Source organism: Macrobrachium nipponense, chromosome 1 (genome assembly GCF_015104395.2).
Source record: "Macrobrachium nipponense isolate FS-2020 chromosome 1, ASM1510439v2, whole genome shotgun sequence".
Lineage (NCBI taxonomy): Eukaryota > Metazoa > Arthropoda > Malacostraca > Decapoda > Palaemonidae > Macrobrachium > Macrobrachium nipponense.
Genome location: NC_087200.1, coordinates 94,272,638 through 94,292,166, shown reverse-complemented (window position 1 = coordinate 94,292,166; position 19,529 = coordinate 94,272,638). Strand labels below are relative to the sequence as shown.

At 40.8% G+C, this 19,529-nt stretch overlaps 1 protein-coding gene and 1 long non-coding RNA gene across 3 annotated transcripts in view; one reads left to right on the top strand and one right to left on the bottom strand.

Moving 5' to 3' along the window:
* The window catches only part of LOC135219473 (uncharacterized), a 118,859-nt gene that overhangs the window by 53,274 nt on the left and 46,056 nt on the right, over positions 1 to 19,529 (bottom strand). The window lies entirely within an intron of this gene.
* LOC135219474 (uncharacterized) overlaps positions 1 to 19,529 on the top strand; it is a 65,234-nt gene that overhangs the window by 39,507 nt on the left and 6,198 nt on the right. The window contains exon 3 of one of the 2 annotated variants that reach the window (XR_010315444.1): positions 5,751 to 6,176. This is a non-coding gene — a long non-coding RNA (uncharacterized LOC135219474). Of the gene's footprint in view, positions 1 to 5,750; positions 6,460 to 19,529 lie in introns of both variants that reach the window. The other variant, XR_010315445.1, reaches the window with a different exon arrangement.

Here is a 19,529-nt window from a genome sequence, read left to right as displayed (position 1 = left end):
GTGAGACCCCGCAGGTGGGCGGGGGGAGACTATATCTCTTTCGGGACCATTGGACCTTCAGTCCATGGGCCCACAGCATTGTTTCGAAAGGTCTAGGGTGGAAATGGGAGAAAGGGCCTCCTCCACCAGTCAGTTTTCACCAGACTCCAACGAAAGACCTACTATACTATGCCAAAGATCTCCTTCAAAAGAAGGCAATAAAGAAGGTCAAGCGCCTAAAGTTTCAAGGATGTCTGTTCAGTGTACCAAAGAAGGACTCTGACAAACGAAGAGAGATTCTGAACTTGTTCCGTCTCAACTCATACATTCAATGTGACAAGTTCCGCATGCTGACCGTCTCGCAGGTGCGGACCTTACTTCCCCGTTGGGCCGTCGCCACCTCTATAGATCTTACAGACGCTTACTATCATGTTCCGATAGCAAGAAACTTCTCTCCGTACCTAGGCTTCAAACTAGGAAAACAAGCTTACTCGTTTAGTCATGCCATTCGGGCTCAACATAGCGCCCAGAATATTCACCAAACTAGGAGAGACGGTAGTCCAAGAACTAAGAGCTCGAGGGGTAATGTTAGTAGCTTACCTAGACGACTGGCTCATTTGGGCAACCAACGACGAGGAGTGTCGCAAAGCAACAGCCAAAGTAATAGAATTCCTAGAGTATCTAGGTTTTCAGATAAATTAGGAAAAATCTCGTCTCGTTCCGGCGTCCTGCTTTCAATGGTTGGGAATCCTATGGGACCTAAACTCGTATAAACACTCTCTCCCATCCAAGAAGGCCAGAGAGATAGCAAAGGATACGAGACAGTTCCTCAAGAACAAAAAGGCTTCTCGTCGTACCTAAATGAGAATTCTAGGTTCGCTTCAGTCTGCCTCAATAACGGACGTCCTGTTGAAAGCCAGGCTGAAGGATATCAATAGAGTCTGGTGAAAGAGAGCCAACAACAAATTCAGAGACAAGATCTCTCTAATTCCGCCGATATTGATGAAAAGGCTCCGTCCATGGACGGAACGCCGGAGCCTTTCCAAGTCAGTCCTTTCCAAGTCAGTGCCACTGCAATTTCCTCCACCGTCTCTGATAGTCCACACAGACGCCTCTCTGAGCGGCTGGGGAGGTTACTCACAATACAAGAAAGTTCAAGGAACGTGGTCGAAGATGTCCGCCAGTTCCACATCAATGTCCTAGAAGCAGTGGCCATTTTTCTGACCTTAAAACGTCTGGCTCCAGTCAAAAACAGTCATGTAAGGTTAGTCTCGGACAGCGCAGTGATAGTACATTGCATAAACAGAGGAGGCTCCAGGTCAAGCAAAGTAAATCATGTGATAATTGCGATTTTCTCTTTAGCGACGAAAAATCGTTGGCACCTGTCGGCTACTCACCTGGCAGGAGTAAGAAATGTCATCGCAGACTCACTATCCAGGACAACTCCGCTGGAGTCGGAGTGGTCCCTGGACATGAAGTCATTCCGTTGGATTTGCAATCAAATCCCGGGCCTTCAAGAAGACCTATTCGCCACGGAGTCCAATCACAAACTTCCGTGTTATGTGGCTCCCAACCTGGACCCTCTAGCTCACGCCACAGATGCGATATCCATAGATTGGAACAGTTGGCAGAAAATTTACCTATTTCCACCAGTAAACCTTCTGATGAAAGTCCTGCACAAACTCAGACCTTTCACAGGACAGGTAGCGTTGGTTGCACCCAACTGGCCGAAGAGCAACGGGTTCCCTCATCTACTAGAATTGAATCTCCATCCCAGACGGATCCCCTGTCCGGAACTGACTCAAGTAGTACAAACTCGGACTGTGTCAGCTTCCTCAAGAATTCTGAGTGCCCTAACTTTATGGACTTCATGAAGTTTGCGGCCCAAAAGGACGCTAGTATCAATCCACTAAACATCCTGTTCATAGAATCAGATAAGAGTCAACACTCAAACGGTATGATTCAGCAGTGAAGAAATTGGCCATCTTTCTAAAAGAATCTGATGTCCAAAAGTTGACTACGAATCTGGCAATTTCATTCTTTAGAACCCTAATCGAGAAAGGTCTAGCTGGTAGTACCATTACTACAACCAAATCTGCCTTAAGGAAGATTTTTCAGCTTGGCTTTAGTATTGATTTGACAGATTCGTACTTCTCTTCAATCCCTCGAGTATGTGCCCGTCTGAGACCAGTAGACAGCCCTCATGCAGTCTCCTGGTTTTTAAATGATGTACTTAAATTAGCCTCAGATACTGATAATGATTCATGCTCATATATAACCCTTCTCAGGGAAACATTATTCTTAATGAGCCTGGCTTCAGGCGCCATAAAATCTGAACTGTCGGCTCTCTCTAGAGACCCAAATCATGTCGATTTCCTTCCGTCGGGTGAAGTTCTACTATCCCCGGATCGGAAATTCTTGGCCAAGAATGAAGACCCACAAAACAGGTAGGCTCCATGGAAGATTATTCCCTTTACACAGGACGCATCATTGTGTCCTGTCGTCACTCTTAAATCTTATCTGGCCAGAACTTCTGAAAAATCTTCAGGTCCTCTTTTTATTAGAGAGAAAGGCGGAACAATTTCCTTAAAAGGTATTAGAAACAAATCCTTTATTTTATTAAACAAGCCAATCCGGATTCAATCCCACATGTCCATGATATCTGAGCAGTGGCTATCTCGATTAACTATTTTCACAATATAACTTTGAGGATCTGAAGAAATATACGGGTTGGAAATATCCGGCAGTATTTAAACGCCACTACCTCAAGAATTTAGAGGCCCTTAAATTCTCAGCAGTGGCTGCAGGGAGCATAGTCTCCCCTGAGATGACCAAGTCCTAAAACTCTATTTTCTATTGCTTATTCTGCTTAGCTATTTTCCCTTGATACTCACTCTTTCCTACCTGCCTCGCTCATAATCCCTACCAATCTCTCTCTCTCTCTCTCTCTCTCTCTCTCTCTCTCTCTCTCTCTCTCTCTCTCTCTCTCTCTCTCTCTCTCTCTCCTCCAGTGCCGGGTGGTTTGCTTGCTATTCCGTTGCCGGACTTGTATATAGCGCTTGGGACCCCTTTTTGTATTTCTTACCTGTTATTGTACATACTTGTATGTATCGTCATATTGGTTCCATCTGTCTTACCATTGTAATTTATTACTTTTAATACTAGTTATTGAAACTTAATTTTAAGAATTTTAATTTTAAGAATACGTACAGCTAAGTTTGCTTGTTTCTTTTAGTTGCTTATTAAATATAATTTTAAGTGAACTGTAAGTTTTATTGTTCCTTAAGTCTTTGCTTGTATCTTTCAAGTTTGTATGGCAATTCTGATACTATTTCACTGGCCGACACAGGTTGAACCCAAAAAAGGGATTTTGAGAAGGAAAAATCTATTCCTGGGGGAAGACCTGTGTCGCCCAGTGAACCCGTCCCTCTCTATTTTCCTGATCCCCAACCCTGTAGCCAGTCCAAGCTTGGGTGCGTATTCCAGGAATGAAGCCGCCAGGCGTGGGTGGTAGTAGTAGCGAGCGGAAGGTAGACGTAGTAGTCCTTGTAGTAGTCCTTGTAACGGCACTTGCCTTGTGAGGGACTTTGAAGGGAATCTTCTAATTGGCAGAAGACCTGTGATAGTGGCCTCCACTCTCCCCAGTCCTTATACCGACGCCCTATGGTGTTCGAGCTGAGGGTAATAACTTCAGCATTCCATATAGCTTTTTTCTCTGGTATATTTAGAATCTATTTATACCTAGAAATGTGTGCTACAGGACCATTTTCACAGGGCGACACAGGTCTTCCCCCAGAAATAGATTTTTCCTTTGTCAAAATCCCTTTTAGGTCCCAGCACTTAGCCTTTGGCCTACATTTTATATGCCAGTTGTATTCCAGTTCCTATCCCAACCAAGAATTGGTCTACTCACTTGACCCACAGCCTCCTTTTAGAGGAGGGACTTACACCAGTCTATGTGCATTTTGATTCTCCTCTCGCTTTCGAGCACTGACAGACTACTTTGCATACAATGTAGCACACTGAAGAAGTGGACTGGCTGGCAATAGTATTGAAGTTCTGCAAGGTCCTTATGGAATATTTGCACAGCATAGGTTTTTGTAATAGAGCTTGAATCTTAGGTTTATTGTACTCAACAGTATGATTTAATTTTCAAAGCTACAACTTTAGTTAATTTTAATTAACAAGAATTATTTTTATCAATTATTAAATGCATTCTCTCTCTCTCTCTCTCTCTCTCTCTCTCTCTCTCTCTCTCTCTCTCTCTCTCTCTCGCTCTCTCTCTCTCTCTCTCTCTCCATCTCTCTCTCTCTCTCTCTCTCTCTCTCTCTCGTATATGATGGTTTGTAGTTGAGTTTTTAAATCTGTTTAATATCTTCTCTCTTTACTACTGATTTACTAAGTCTGCCTGGGATGGTTCTTTGTTTGGTGTTAGCCGAGAGGAGTCGTCACAGCATGGAGTTCAGGAAGGTGTGCTGTGTGCTCTTCACATAAAACTCCATTACCAAACACCTTAACTCTCACTTTGAGATAATATTTAGACCCTCAAGAGGCACTTTGAGAGCTATAGCAATGCTTTTATTTCACTTCATGTTTGCTACTTGTTTCCCAGTAAAGGAAATGTTCATGCAACCTCCCATTCTTACTGCGGGTTTGGTTCTTGTGTGAGGATCTGGGGAACTAGGCTTTTATCAGATAGTCATGGGTAACAGGTTTCCTTTAAAAGGGAAGAATGGAAGCTTAAGGAACTAAACATTTTTGTTGCCCCCTTACTTGGTAATGGCTCCTCTTAGCTGCACCATTGCAGTCAAGCTGTCTCTCAAGAGTCAGTGCTAGTTCAGAAGTCTCCTTTTGGGTAATTTCCTTCAATTTGTCCCAAGGAAGAATGTCTTCAGATTTTGTTCTAGTTTTCTCAAACCTTTCAGCTACTATAACTCTTGGAATAGATGAACTATTATGTTTGCTCTTTCTCCCCGACGACAGCGTATCTCTTGCTGTGTGGTTCATGGGATTTCCTGCTCGGCTCTGCCTGGAAGGTTTCTAATAAAACGACTGGCATATTTCCCCCCCAAGGGCTTTTGTGAGATTGTGGTACCTTTCCCATTTAGCTCTTGTCTTAACATAATTGCCAGTCTCTTCGCAAGGAAAGATCTGGTTCCACTTTCATGTATAGGGTTTAGATCCATGACCCCATGTAGATGAACTTGAGTCCCATGTATCAGGGACAGAATCCTGACACATTTTACTTTTTCGACAACAGAACACCTTTAGAACCCTGGACACTGTCTCAAAATCCTTAACATTGGTGCCAGAGGATGCTCTCTTCTCTATGAGTAACACAGGATTTCGTAGGCCTTTTATATAATAAGTTATTTTAACCTCAGAATTTTGTATTTTTCACTTGTTTCAGTTTGAAGTGCTAAAAATTTTAATAACTCTTCTAAGCAAGATAAAGGCCACATGCTTGGCTTGTTTAATTAGTAGTTTTTTTTATCTGCAGAGAAGGTTTTTAGTCAGTTTGTGTGAAATCTGGAGTTTTTGGGAATTAATGTTTCATATGCAAGCATAATCCAAAAAATTTGGAACAATGGAGTCTTAATTTTGCGACATTTCACCTAGTTTTTGTGAATGTGAAGAGAGTGGGTTTTCATCTGGAAAAGTAATTATCTAGTTCTGGGAGAAAATCCAAGAGTTGCAATAGATTATAGCATCATGTAACAATTGTCTTTAATTGTGACTATGCTTGTGCTGAATGTTTTTGTTTATTGCAGGTAGGTCACTCAAAGAAACTGTGAAATGGCTACAAACTGACAACTTAAATGAAAAGTGCTTCACTGTGGAAACAGAATGGAGCACATGGAAAGAACATCTAGGGAAGACATCATCCAAGCAGAATTTAACACAATTTTAAATTTGAATAAGTTTTGATTCAACTCGAGTCCGATTTGTTATGGCAGCTTGCACACTGTATAACACTTTTTGGGCGACTGTGACAGTTGTGTGGTGGTCATTTTTTCAGTGTTGTCCTTTTATGGAAAAAAGTCCGAAAAGTGTATAAAGTAGGTTTCAACTCTAGAAGTCCTGTGAAATGGTCATATACTGACAGTGTAAATGTGTGTTGCTCTTTGGGATCAGGCTGGAGCAAAAGGAACAATAATCTTGAATATGTAATCTGAGGAGAATTAGTAAAACAAAAGGTTAGATATTATTCCTTAATATTGTGCTGTTGCAACTTCCGAAAGCCTTTCCCAAAATTGCAGTAAAGTATTTTGCCTTAAGTAATTAATCAACCATTTTTAAACTAACACTTACAAATATGTATAAGCCGAATATTAAGCCTTCAAAATGGTCACAGACAATGTAGATGGAGCTGCTTTTCTGCTGGGTCAGACTAGAGAAAAACAAGAGCACCCTAGGAGGACATGATCCTAGCAGATAACTGATGTTTGTTTGTAGCTTTACAATGACTAGTTACAAAAGGTACACTACTACTGATTTGGCAATCATATTAATCATAATTCTCTCTCTCTCTCTCTACCACTTTTGAGGGAGAGAGAGAGATTTTTTTAATTGTAAGGAGAAACAGATTTCACATGGTGCATTTAAATTTCTTGCACTAGTTGAGAATTGTAGATGCTATCAGCAAAGTTTACTGCATACAATATTTACTAGTCATAGAAGATTTTTGTTGAGGGTTTTGCTTTTATAGATTTGCAGAATACACTGTGTTTAAAAGCATATAGTCTGAACAAGTTAGACCATTAGATTTTGAAAGATGGTTTTAAGTATAGAAAGGGATTGAAAAATTTTTTATGTAAAAGTTAAGTTTAAAAGCATGCCCATTTTCTATTTGAATCGAGTTCATATAATTGTATAATTAAGGATGGAATAAATTCTTTAATTTGTTATTAATGCATGTTATGATCTTGCAAACTGTGTGCGCTTTCATCCATAGTCTGGCTAATAAAGGGATTTTGACAAAGGAAAAATCTGTTTCTGGGGGAAGACCTGTGTTGCCCGGTGAAAAGGATCCTGCTTATGCCTTTTCTAGTATAAATAGGTTCTAAATATACTAGAGAAAAAAGCTAGCATGGTATGCTGAGGATACTACCCTCGCGCGAGCACCCTAAGGATGGCGTGTATAAAGTACAAGGCGAGTGAAAGCCATTATTCACAAGTCTTCTGCCAATTAGAGATTCCCTCTCCAAAATCCCCCTCTCAGAGGTGGGCAGTTCCATCAGCAATGCCTTCCCCCTTGCCGCCTCCACCACTGCTCCATCACGACCCGAGCGCCCCCATCAATACTGGATTAGACCCGTTCTTTTGGCTTGGATTGGTATAGAAAGGGCTGGGTTCACCGGGCGACACAGGTCTTCCCCGAAAAATAGATTTTTCCTTCGTCAAAATCCCTATTCTGGGTTCGACCTGTGTTTGCTGGTGAAAAGTTACTAGAGAATGCCTGTCCAAGCCTCATAAGTCTTATTTATAATTGTCAGGAAGGAGTCAATGAAACCGAAGGTTCATTTCATCTTAAAATTACTTAATATTTACACTATATTAATTTTTAAATTTAAATTTACTTTTACTTCTTAGAGTAAGACTTAAGCTAAGACTTAAAATTAGAAAAAACATGATTTCACTACACAAGATATATCAGGCAATAATACATTCACATATGTACAGCGTTGTCCACGAAATAGTTATGGACAAAATTGATGCTATGAACAATCTTTGGTGGCAGGATGACGCACAGGCCCTCTCAACCCATCGGAGAGAGGTATAGTGGAGAGTACAAGCGAGGCAGGTAGGAGTATCGGGGGCGGGGGGAAAGGAAGGAGTAAGGAGAAGAATGATACAATTCATAATTCGGGGGAGATTATGCTCCCTGCCGCAATAGTTGGAAATTTATGGGCTTTCAAATTCTTGAGATAGTGGTGCTTAAAAACTACTGGAGATTTCTAACCCGTATATCTCTTCAGGTCCTCAAAATTCATATTTTGAAAGTAATTAATAGAGGTGGCCAGCACTCGGATATCATGGACATGTGGGACTGAATCCGGGTTGGCTTGTTTGATAAAGTAGAGTATTTGTTGTCTATTACCTTTAAGGGAATAGTGCCGCCTTTTTCTCTAATGAAAAGAGGACCTGACGATACTGTGGAAGTTCTGGCTAAGAAGGATCCAAGTGTAATGACAGGGCACAATGATGTGTCCTGTGTCAAAGGAATGATTTTCCATGGAACCCATCTATTTTGAGGGTCCTCATTCTTGGCCAAGAAACTTCGATCTGGGGATAGTAACACTTCCCCTGACAGGAAGAATTCTGTGTGGTCTGGATTTCGTGAGAGAGCCGAGAGTTCAGATATTCTAGCGCCCGAGGCCATAGCCACTAGGAATAAGGTTTTCCTTAGTAAGGTTATACGTATATGAGCATATTTCATTGTTGGTTTCTGAAGCCAGTTTGAGAACATCATTTAGAAACCAAGTGACCATATGAGGGCGGTCTGTAGGTCTCAGGCGGGCACATGCTTTCGGAATAGAGGAAAAGTATGTCTCTGATAGATCAATATGAAAGCTGATTTGAAAAATTTTCTTCAAGGCTGACTTGATTGTTGTAATAGTACTGGCGGCTAGGCCTTTCTTGAACAGAGTTTTGAAGAATGAAATTGCCAGATTAGTAGTCATTCTGTGGGCCTGTGATTCCTTCAGGAATTTGGCCAACTTTCTGACAGCTGAATCATATTGCCTGAGAGTTGAATCTCTTTTATCTGATTCTACAAACATAATGTTACATGGATCGATACTCGCACCCTTTTGGGCCGCAAACTTCATGAAGTCCATAAAGTTAGGGCATTCAGAATTCTTGAGGAAGCTGACACAGTCTGAGTTTGTACTGTCTGTGTTAACTTCGGGCGAGGGATTCGTTTGGGTTGGAGCTTCATTTCTAGAAGAAGCGGAAACCAGTTGCTTTTTGGCCAATTGGGTGCCACTAATGCCACTTGACCCATGAAGGACCATAGCTTGTGCAAGACCTTCATCAGAAGATTCACCGGAGGAAATGGATAAATCTTCTGCCAGTTGTTCCAGTCTAAGGTTATTGCGTCTGTGGCATAGGCCCGAGGGTCCAGGTTGGGTGCTACATAACATGGCAGCTTGTGATTGGATTCTGTGGCAAATAGATTCACCTGAAGGTCCGGGATTTGGTTGTAAATCCATTGGAATGAGCTCTTGTCCAGAGACCACTCTGATTCTAGTGGAGTAGTCCTTGACAGTGCGTCTGCTATCACGTTCTTGACTCCTGCCAGATGGGTTGCTGATAGGTGCCAGTGATTTACTGTTGCTAATAAAAATATTGCAATCAGCATGTGATTCAGATTGCTTGACCTGGAACCACCTCTGTTTATGCAGTGTACCACCACCAGACTGTCCGAGACTATCCTCACATGGCTGTTCCTGGCCGGAGCCAGACGTTTTAAGGTTAGGAATATACTGCCATTGCTTCAAGTACATTGATGTGAAACTGGCGGAACGTCTCCAACCATGTTCCTTGAGTCTTTTTGAACTGCGAGTATCCCCCCCAACCACTCAGTGACGCGTCCGTATGAATTGTCAAAGACAGCAGAGGGAATTGCAGTGGTACTGTCTTGGACAAGTTCCTGTGCCTCGTCCATGGCCAAAGCCTCTTTATTAGGATGGGTGGAATCACTGAGATTTTCTCTCTGAGATTGATGTTGGCTCTCTTTCTCCAGACTCGATTGATATCCTTCAATCTGGCTTTTAGTAGGGACGTCTGTTACCGATGCAAATTGAAGCAAGCCGAGGATCATCTCCTGAGTACGACGAGAGGCCTTCTTGTTCTTGAGGAACTGATTGGTAGCTGCCGCTATCTGCTTGGACTTCCTGAGTGGAAGGGACAGTTTGTGTATTATTAGGTCCCATTGGATTCCCAACCATTGAAAGTGGGAAGCCGGTTCCAGCCGTGATTTCTCTGTTTATCTGGAAACCCAGAAACTCCAGGAAATTTATTACCTTGGCTGTCGACCTGCGCCATTCCTCGACGCTGGCTGTCCAGATAAGCCAGTCGTCTAGGTAGGGTACTAACATGATCCCCTTGGATCTTAGTTCTTGGATTACTGTCTCTCCTAGCTTGGTGAATATTCTTGGCGCAATGTTGAGCCCGAACGGCATCACCCTGAATGCATAAGCTTTGTTTCTTAGCTTGAAGCCTAGGTATGGAGAGAAGTTCCTTGCTATCGGGACATGATAGTAAGCGTCTGGAAGTTCTATAGAGGTGGTGACGGCCACACGGGGAAGTAAGGTCCGCACCTGCAAGATTGTCAGCATACGGAACTTGTCACAAAGAATGTATGAATTGAGTTTGGACAAGTCCAGAATCACTCTTCTTTTGTTTGATTCCTTCTTTGGAACAGTAAACAGACGCCCTTGAAATTTTAGACTCCTTCCCCTCTTTATGGCCTTCTTTTGTAGGAGGTCTTTGGTGTTATCTATCAGGTCCATTGTAGGGATCTGAAAGAAGTTTATGGCTGGTGGGGGCCCTTTCTTCCATTTCCATCCCAGGCCCTTGGAGATTATACTGTGGGCCCATGATCTTATTACTTCAGTCTAAGTCTATCATACCTTTCCCTTCCCCTACTTTCTCATAGAAAAGGTCACCTGTTAATGAGTAAGAAAAAATCCCTATATCATGGACTGAAAGTCCAATGTGGGCTCTCACTGGTTGGTTGCAGGTTTGAACCCTCTGCCTCCTCGAAAACCTCTACCACTTGAGCCGCTTCGTAGTTGGGAGCTACCTCTGGCTCTGCTGCTACCCATATGCCTGTGATAGCTGCGAAAGGATTCCCTAGCTTCATAGGCGGGAGAGGTCATGATGGCTGTCGAGGTCGAGGGTTGTTGTGTAGGCGGAGTCTGCAGTAAAACATATTGCTGCTGTGGCTGAGCCTTTGAAGTTGAGGGCTTCCCAACATTTGATATAAGGAGTGCCTGAACAACTGTCTTGGGTCGAGAGGGATTATAGGTATTGTACCACCTCGCCCTCTTTCTTGACCTAGCTTGCTGTCCGGGTGCTTCAAACTTCCGTTTGGGAGGAAGTCCCTACCTAACCCGGAGGCTCTGGTTAGCTCTGGCTGCCTCCCGCAAGACATTATCTACCTCTGACTGAGGGAACAAGCTCGCTCCCCAGATTGATGATTTTATCAACCTGTTCGGCTCATGTCTTATGAAGGCTTCTGCTAAGACGTATTTTCTACAATTTCGTCTTGCTAACCCAAATTCATACAGGCCTGACTGAAACGTTTGTAATAGACTTTTTGTCAGAACCTGGAATACTTGTTCGTCTTTATATGTGGAGGCTACCAACTCCATTGAAGTGACTGAGTTGATAGACCTCGCCAGTCTAGACCTTGTCTCAAGTTCGGCCTTTGTTTGGTTCTCCGGAAGCTTGGGAAGCCTGTCGGTGAATAAGGTAGCGGCACAGTCTGCGTCCAGTTTACCTGCCGTAAACGTGGCCGGGGCTTCATTCCAGAATTCCCTACCTGCTGGCAGGAGAAGGGAGGTGGCCTCTGTTTCCTTCAAAGCGGGGATGGGTTTTTCCTCCGCTAAGGCTTGCAAGGTTAGCTCCGCCACCTTGTCAGTGCAGGGCGACGGAACTTGCTCCGGGGTCAAAAACATTGTATATGTGCCTTTATAAGGCGTCAATCTAGTGTTGATGCAGTTCCACTCGGCCATGGTGTGTGCCCAGACAGTTTGGGCTTGTTCCCTCGGGAAGATGACCGTTTCTTTGGGGACCTTGTCTATCCTTACTAGCGCGTGTTCGGCTAGTCTAACAAACCCAGGGAAGGGGAACTGGAGGCTTGGCGGAAAAAGGTCAAAGTCCTCCAGAGGTCGGGTCCCACACCCTTCAATGGTTAATTTACCATCTACATATGGGGCATGCATAGCAAGCCTCCATGGGTTATTCTTATGGAAGGGGGGAAGCTTAGAGGCATCGGGCACCGCCAACGCCAGCGCCGGAGATCCGGGGTGGAGCAAACCAGTCATCATTGCTTGCAGCGATTTGATCTGCTCGGCCACTATTTCAGAAACTGACTGGCCGGCAGCTTCGGATCCGGAGGCGTGTCGTAACGACTTAAACCTCTCATCCACAGCTTCTCTAACCTTCGACATGAGAAGGTTAGCAAGCAATTCGTGATTTACATCTGACTCCGTCGCCTGAGGTTTGGCGGACTACTGTCTCGATCCCTTCGAGGGGAGAGAACCCTTGGCAGCAGGCTACTTGTCATATGACGTCGATGGCCTTGGGGCCGGAGATGACTCGGTTGCTGCTGACGGAGTCGGCTTTGATCCCTTGGGCATGGATTTCGATTTGATATTCTTCTCTTTGGGACGCACTGACCTTGCGCTGTCCCAAGTACGGGGGCGCTTGGAAAGGCCCAGAAAAGAATAGGAAGAAGAATGGATGGGGCTAAGGAGACTACCTGCCTCCCTCACCTCGCCACTTACCTCCTCCAGGGCCATCGGCTCTACGTGAATGTTGATAGCCGCTATGTCGGCCATCAATCCTTCTTGATCCTCCGTCAGGGGGGCAGTCTCTGCCCGGATGGTGTTGATGATGGAGACTGCCAGATGAGGTTTCACGGATGCCGAGGGGGAGCCCTTGAACAGCAGGGTTCCCAAGCTGGCATCCAGGATGTAGGGGTGACCTGAAGGTGCATTCTTCCCATAACTGGACACCCAGCGCTTCAGGTCCGTCCTTACGTTCTGGCGAGCTTCTTCAGTCAACTGTCAGAGGAAAGGAGGAATTAACCTTCCCGACGGAGGGGTGGTTTATAAACCATTCTGTTGTTTGACTCAACACGTCTGTTTTCATTATGAAAGAGATAGGAGTAAGGTACCTACCTGCACATCCGGGAGGAGCATTACCATTTCATAGCATATGGTGCACGCCTCCGGGTGCCAGACCATGTTAGGAGGCTGTCCCTCCTCAGCTACGAAGGGCACCGAGCAGTTAGCGTGTGATCTGCACACTTCGTGCCCAATGGTTTCGCCTAGGGAGGCGGCGCACCCCGGAGACTGGCAGCGCACCTTCTGTAATAGTAATCGCTAATGAGTCAATGCCTTAAGGAGGGCCGGAGCTCCTCCGACGAAGGCATGTAACTTAAACTAAATAAAGTTCAAGTTTTACTCATCAAAGTATTGGAAATTACTAACTGATTTCAGTTTAATTCACTGAATAATTTAAATCCATGATTAATTTACGACTGCCGGCTCTCTATCTCATTCCAGGGACTAATGCAAGTCGAGTATTTGAGCTCCGGTACTCGCCAAACCTAGTAGGAGGACGGGTCCAAACTCTCTATGGCTGGCCGGACCAGAAGGCTATATGTAAAGTAGGCAATTGCATAGTTTCCAAAGATTGAGAACTTGAGCTACGCAGGCTAGACTCAACGCTCCAGTGGCAGAGTCATAGTGAATCATTGCCCGTCGGCACCGCAAGGGTCCGTCGTTATTCATTGTATTATCCCTTGAAGCCTAGCTCACTTGCGGTCTCTGACCTCCTTGCCCCTCCCACTGCCCACGTGGTGAGCTAAGGCGGCGAATCAGAGAAAAATCTCTTCCTTTCTCTCTGACACTGCACACCTCTACTAGGGATAGGAGAGTGGGCGCAAGGCTCTCACTCACTTTCCACGGCATGGGGGAAGGGGCCTGAGAATGAGACCACGAAGGGGCAGAGCTACCTACTTAAATCCCAGAGCTACGTCCGTCAACCGGCGGAGTCGGAGGACTATAGGCTAGGAATTATAGTACTCCACTCCTCCCCTCCTCTCAACCCCTTTCTGCCACTTATAAAAACTCAAGCGACCTTTCCTCACTAAGAGTACTGGAACCGCGAGCTATACGGTTCGGCAGCACCAAATCGAGTAGTAGGCGGGGGGAGGGGGGGTGGATCGGACATGATAGCCTGGTTACCTACCCGACCGGGGGTGGCCACCTATCAACGGTTGCTAGGCTACCACTGCAGGGGTGGTAGTGTGACTGAGCCTATGGCTCATCGTGATTGGTGCAACAACCGGTTGATGTGGCCCCCGACCGAGAGGTGTAGCCTACTACTAAAGGTTAAACCCAAGGAAGCTAGGCCTAGGTGATTGATTACCAGACCACTTACAATACAATAATATATATCGAACAATGACAATCATGAATATAGATATAGATATTGACAACGAGGCTATGACGATTGCTAGAAGTTCAAGTAAACTTTAGAAAACTACCCGATATGGATCTAGTTGACTAACCGAAATCGCTAACGACACGGAAAGTTAGGCTAAATCTCCTCTAGGAAAACATCATGTGGACATTGTCCTCCACTTAAACCTACTAAACTCGAATTTATTCGATTCAGACTGGCCAGGAGGAAATCTCACAATGTGGTTCCTTTATCGAGGCTAATTGATAATGGCAGTTAACTATCTATTAGTTTATTGGTTGAACTGATGGGCAACTCATCCACCTTTCCAGTGAATAAACTGATATAAATAAAACATTTATTTATGAAAGGAATAAATCATGCTACTTACATTGGGAAGAGTGTGTGTTTATTAAAACCTTCTCTCTATGTCCCACAATACTAAGCTAGTTTAAGTCTATTGCACATAATTATTATATATAACGCGAGGTTGAACACGCTCTTGAGCTTGGGGGGGGGGGTTTAGTCCCCACTTAAGGGGAGCAGCTTAAACTAAGCGTTAGCCCCCAGACTCACCCCAGGTATGTCATGAGCGCGAATGGTAGACCACGTTATAAAATTATATGAACTTGTGATTAGGTACTCTTATTGCAAATATGTTTCTAATTCATTTTAAATAACTAAAATGTGTACCTAAGACACGTGCGTATTCGCTCATGTTTATGAAATGGCGGGAATTTGCCGTCGTTCCCGTACTTGTTTTTACGGGCCCGACGGCTAATATCGGAAGTCCCGCAACCTTATAAGTTACAAAAAACGTAATTGGGGTACTCAACTTTGATGCAGGAGTTATATCCGACATGGCCATTGTAGGATTACACAGAAGATCACTGATTAAATTGAGAGTAAAAAATTTTGCTATTAGCAACGCACGAGTTCTAAACAGGATTGATGGGGGCACTTGGGTCGTGATGGAGCAGTGGTGGAGGGGGGAGGCATTGCCGATGGAACGGGCCCACCTCTGAGAGGGGGATTTTGGAAAGGGAATCTCTAATTGGCAGAAGACCTGTGAATAGTGGCTTTCACTTGCCTTGTACTTTAAACAAGACATCCTTGAGGTACTCGTGCGAGGGTAGTAACCTCAGCATACCATGCTAGCTTTTTTCTCTAGTATATTTAGAACCTATTTATATACTAGAAAAGGCATAAGCAGGATCCTTTTCACCGGCGAACACAGGTCGAATCCAGAAAACTCAGTTCTTAAAAGGAGGTTCCATGTGAGATACGTATGGTCCACATAAAGTGTTCCCCGATTTCTGCCCTTTATTTCACACAAACCATGTTAGTAGAGGCATAAGGTTTTCTTCAATTTCAAAAACAATGACTAGTTTTTTTTTTTTTTTTTGTTTTTTTTTACTAATAAATTTCAGTATGTGCCCCCCTTTGTGCCCAGAGTACGTCCTAAGTGAAATTCCGTCTCGCGCCAGGTATTCTCCAAGATCTCCATAGTTACCATTGCTAGAGCTGCTGTTATCCTTGCTTTTAAGGTCTCAACATAGGTACTGGTGTACTGTACACTTTATCCTTGATATAACCCCATAAAAAATGTGGTGAACGTGGCAGCCGTTCTGTTGGGCCATCTCTCCCACTCTAGCAGTTGGGGAAAGTTGCAACGACACCATTTCTGCTATTCTTGACTCAGCTGGCGGATAAAGTGATCACAGTGGCATCTGTTGGCAAACAAAACACACTAGTAATTGCTCAACAATATGAAAGGTTGTACGGTCATTAATCAAGGAATGTCTTTATGGACACCCTGTATATTCTTTGTGGTGTTCATATACTCGGTAATGATAGGCATTATATTTTTTGGCACAATATGTAGGTACCAGGTTTTCAAATGATAGGTTTTATATTTTTAGCACAAAACATACCAGGTTTTCGGGGCACAAAGCCAGATTTTAGGTCTTGTACTTTTTGTCACATTGCCAGGTTTATAGGTCTTGTATTTTTTGGCATATTACCAAGTTTTTGCACCTTGTGTTTTTTGGCACATTGCCAGGTTTATAGGTCTTGTTTTTTGGCATACTTATTGCCAAGTTTTTACATCTTGTGTTTTGACATACTTATTGCCAAGTTTTTACATCTTGTGTTTTTTGGCACATTGCCAGGTTTATAGGACTTGTTTTTTTTGCCTCATTGCTGTTTTTAGGTCGTGGGATTTTGGCACATTACTGGGTTTATAGGTCTGTTTTTTTTTTTTTTGCTTCATTGCTGTTTTTAGGTCGTGGGTTTTTGGCACATTGCCAGGTTTATATATATATATATAGATATATATATAGATATATATAGATAGATATATATAGATAGATATATATAGATAGATATATATAGATAGATATATATAGATAGATATATATATATATATATATTTATGACCCCGACCTGGGTCGCGTGGGATTCTTAAGTTACTGTGGGTCATGCAGAAATCAAACGCTCAGTGATTAATTTAACACCGGTCTTATATTCTAATGAATTTACACAAGGGCCCGAGTGAAATGAACTTAATATCTATAGTACCGGCGGGATTGAGACCGAGCGGAAACCGGCAGAGGGCACGAGGGGAAAGTGCGTCTTTCCCTTCTCTTGACCGACGCTTGACTAACTGACCCTCAAGGAGACGGCTTGGTTTCCTCTCTCCTCAATACCCCCCAGAAACCCCCGATATATTGCTTCTAGGCCATGATTGGGTCTGGCACCTGTCCTTAGGTCTATTGACCAATGGGTGCCAATATAGGTGACGCTAAAGAACCAACGATCTATAGTACCGGCGGGATTGAGACAGAGCGGAAACCGGCAGAGGGCACGAGGGGAAAGTGCGTCTTTCCCTTCTCTTGACCGACGCTTGACTAACTGACCCTCAAGGAGACGGCTTGGTTTCCTCTCTCCTCAATACCCCCCAGAAACCCCCGATATATTGCTTCTAGGCCATGATTGGGTCTGGCACCTGTCCTTAGGTCTATTGACCAATGGGTGCCAATATAGGTGACGCTAAAGAACCAACGAACTTTTGGGGGGGATGTTTGGGGGGAGGTGACGCTTTCTTCATCTGAGAGAAGAATGACCGTTAACGACCTCATGGCGTCTCTTGTAAGATGTTCCGATCATTCTAGGGAAAGTTGTTTATAAGCCCTCTCGAAGGTGCTTAATATATATATATATATATAAATATATATATATATATTATATAATATTTAGGATAATATATATATATATATATATATATATATATACTTATAATATATATATATATATATATATATATATATACTATATATATATTATATTAGGTATATATATTTATATAGATTATATAGATATAATAGATTATAGTATATATAGATATAGATAAGATTATAGATATAGATAGATATAGATAGATATAGTAGATATATATAGATATATATAGAAGATATATATATATATATATATATAGATATATATAATAGATCCTATAATATATATAGATATAGAGATATAGATAGATAATATAGATATAAGGATATATTAGATTATATAGAGATATATATAGATATATAGAGATATATATAGATATTTTAAAAAAAATTAGAGATATATAGATATATAGAGATTAAGATATAGAGATATATAGAGATAATATAGAGATTAAGATTATAGATATATAGATATAGAGATATAGATATAAGAGATTTATAAGAGATATAGAGGATTAGAGATATAGAGGATATAGAGATTAGAGATATAGATGATATATAGTATATATAGATAATAGATATATATAACGATTATAAATATAGATATATAGATATAGATATATAGATATATAGATATAGATATATAGATATATATATAGGTAATATATAGATAATATAGATTAGATATATAGATATAGAATATAGAGATATAGAATATAGATATATATAGATATATAGCTATATAGAGATTATATACGATATATAAGATATATTTTAGAGATAGATAGATAGATATAGTATATAGAATATATAGGATATAGACGAGTATATATAGAGATATATAATAGATATCTATATAGATAGAGATATAGAGATAAGATTATATATAGATATATATAGATATAGGTAGAGATAGATAGATAGATATATAGATAGATAGATATATAGGATAGAAGATATATGTAGATAGATGATATATAGATAGATAAGATATATAGATATAGATAATATATATAGATATATAGATATAGATATATATATATAGATATATATATATAGATAGATATATAGATAGATAGATAGTATATAGATATATATATAGATAGTGTTAATATATATATATATAGATATATATATATATAAGTATATATATATAGATATATAATAGATATATATATAGATATAATATTAGATATAGATCTATAGATAAGATAGATAGATAGATATAGTATATAGCTAGATAGATAGATAGATATTATAGATAGATAGATAGATAGATATTATAGATATATATATAGTATATATATAGATATATATAATATATATAGATATATATATATATATATATATAGATATAGATATTATATATAGATATATTATATAGATATATATATAGATATAATATATAGATAGATAGATAGATCGATAGATAGATATATAGATAGATAGATAGATATATAGGGACTAGATATAGAGATTAGATATATAGATTATATATATAGATATATAAATAGAAGAGATATAGAGATAATAGAGATATAGAGATATAGAGATATATAGCTATTATAGATATATAGATATTATCTAGATATAAATATAGATAGATAGATATAGATTATAGATATATAGAATATAATATATGATATATATATAGATATATATAGAATATATATAATAGATCTATGATGAGATATATAGAGGATATAGATATATAGATATATATAGATAATAGATATATAGAGATATAAAATTAGAATAATAAGCTATATAGAGAGATATATAGATAGAATGATAAATTATAGATATAAATAGATATAGAGATATTAAATATAAGAGATATATATATAGATATATATATAGATGAGATATAGAGATATAGATATATTATAGATATATATCGATTATATAGAGCCTAGATTAGATTAGATATATAGATAGCTAAGATTATATAGATAGATAGTAATATAGATAGATTAGATATATAGATAGTATAGAATATATAGATATAGATATATATATATAGATATATAATAGTAGATCTTATTATATATAGAATATTATAATCTATAGATAGATATATAGATAGATAGATAGATATATAGATGTTATAAT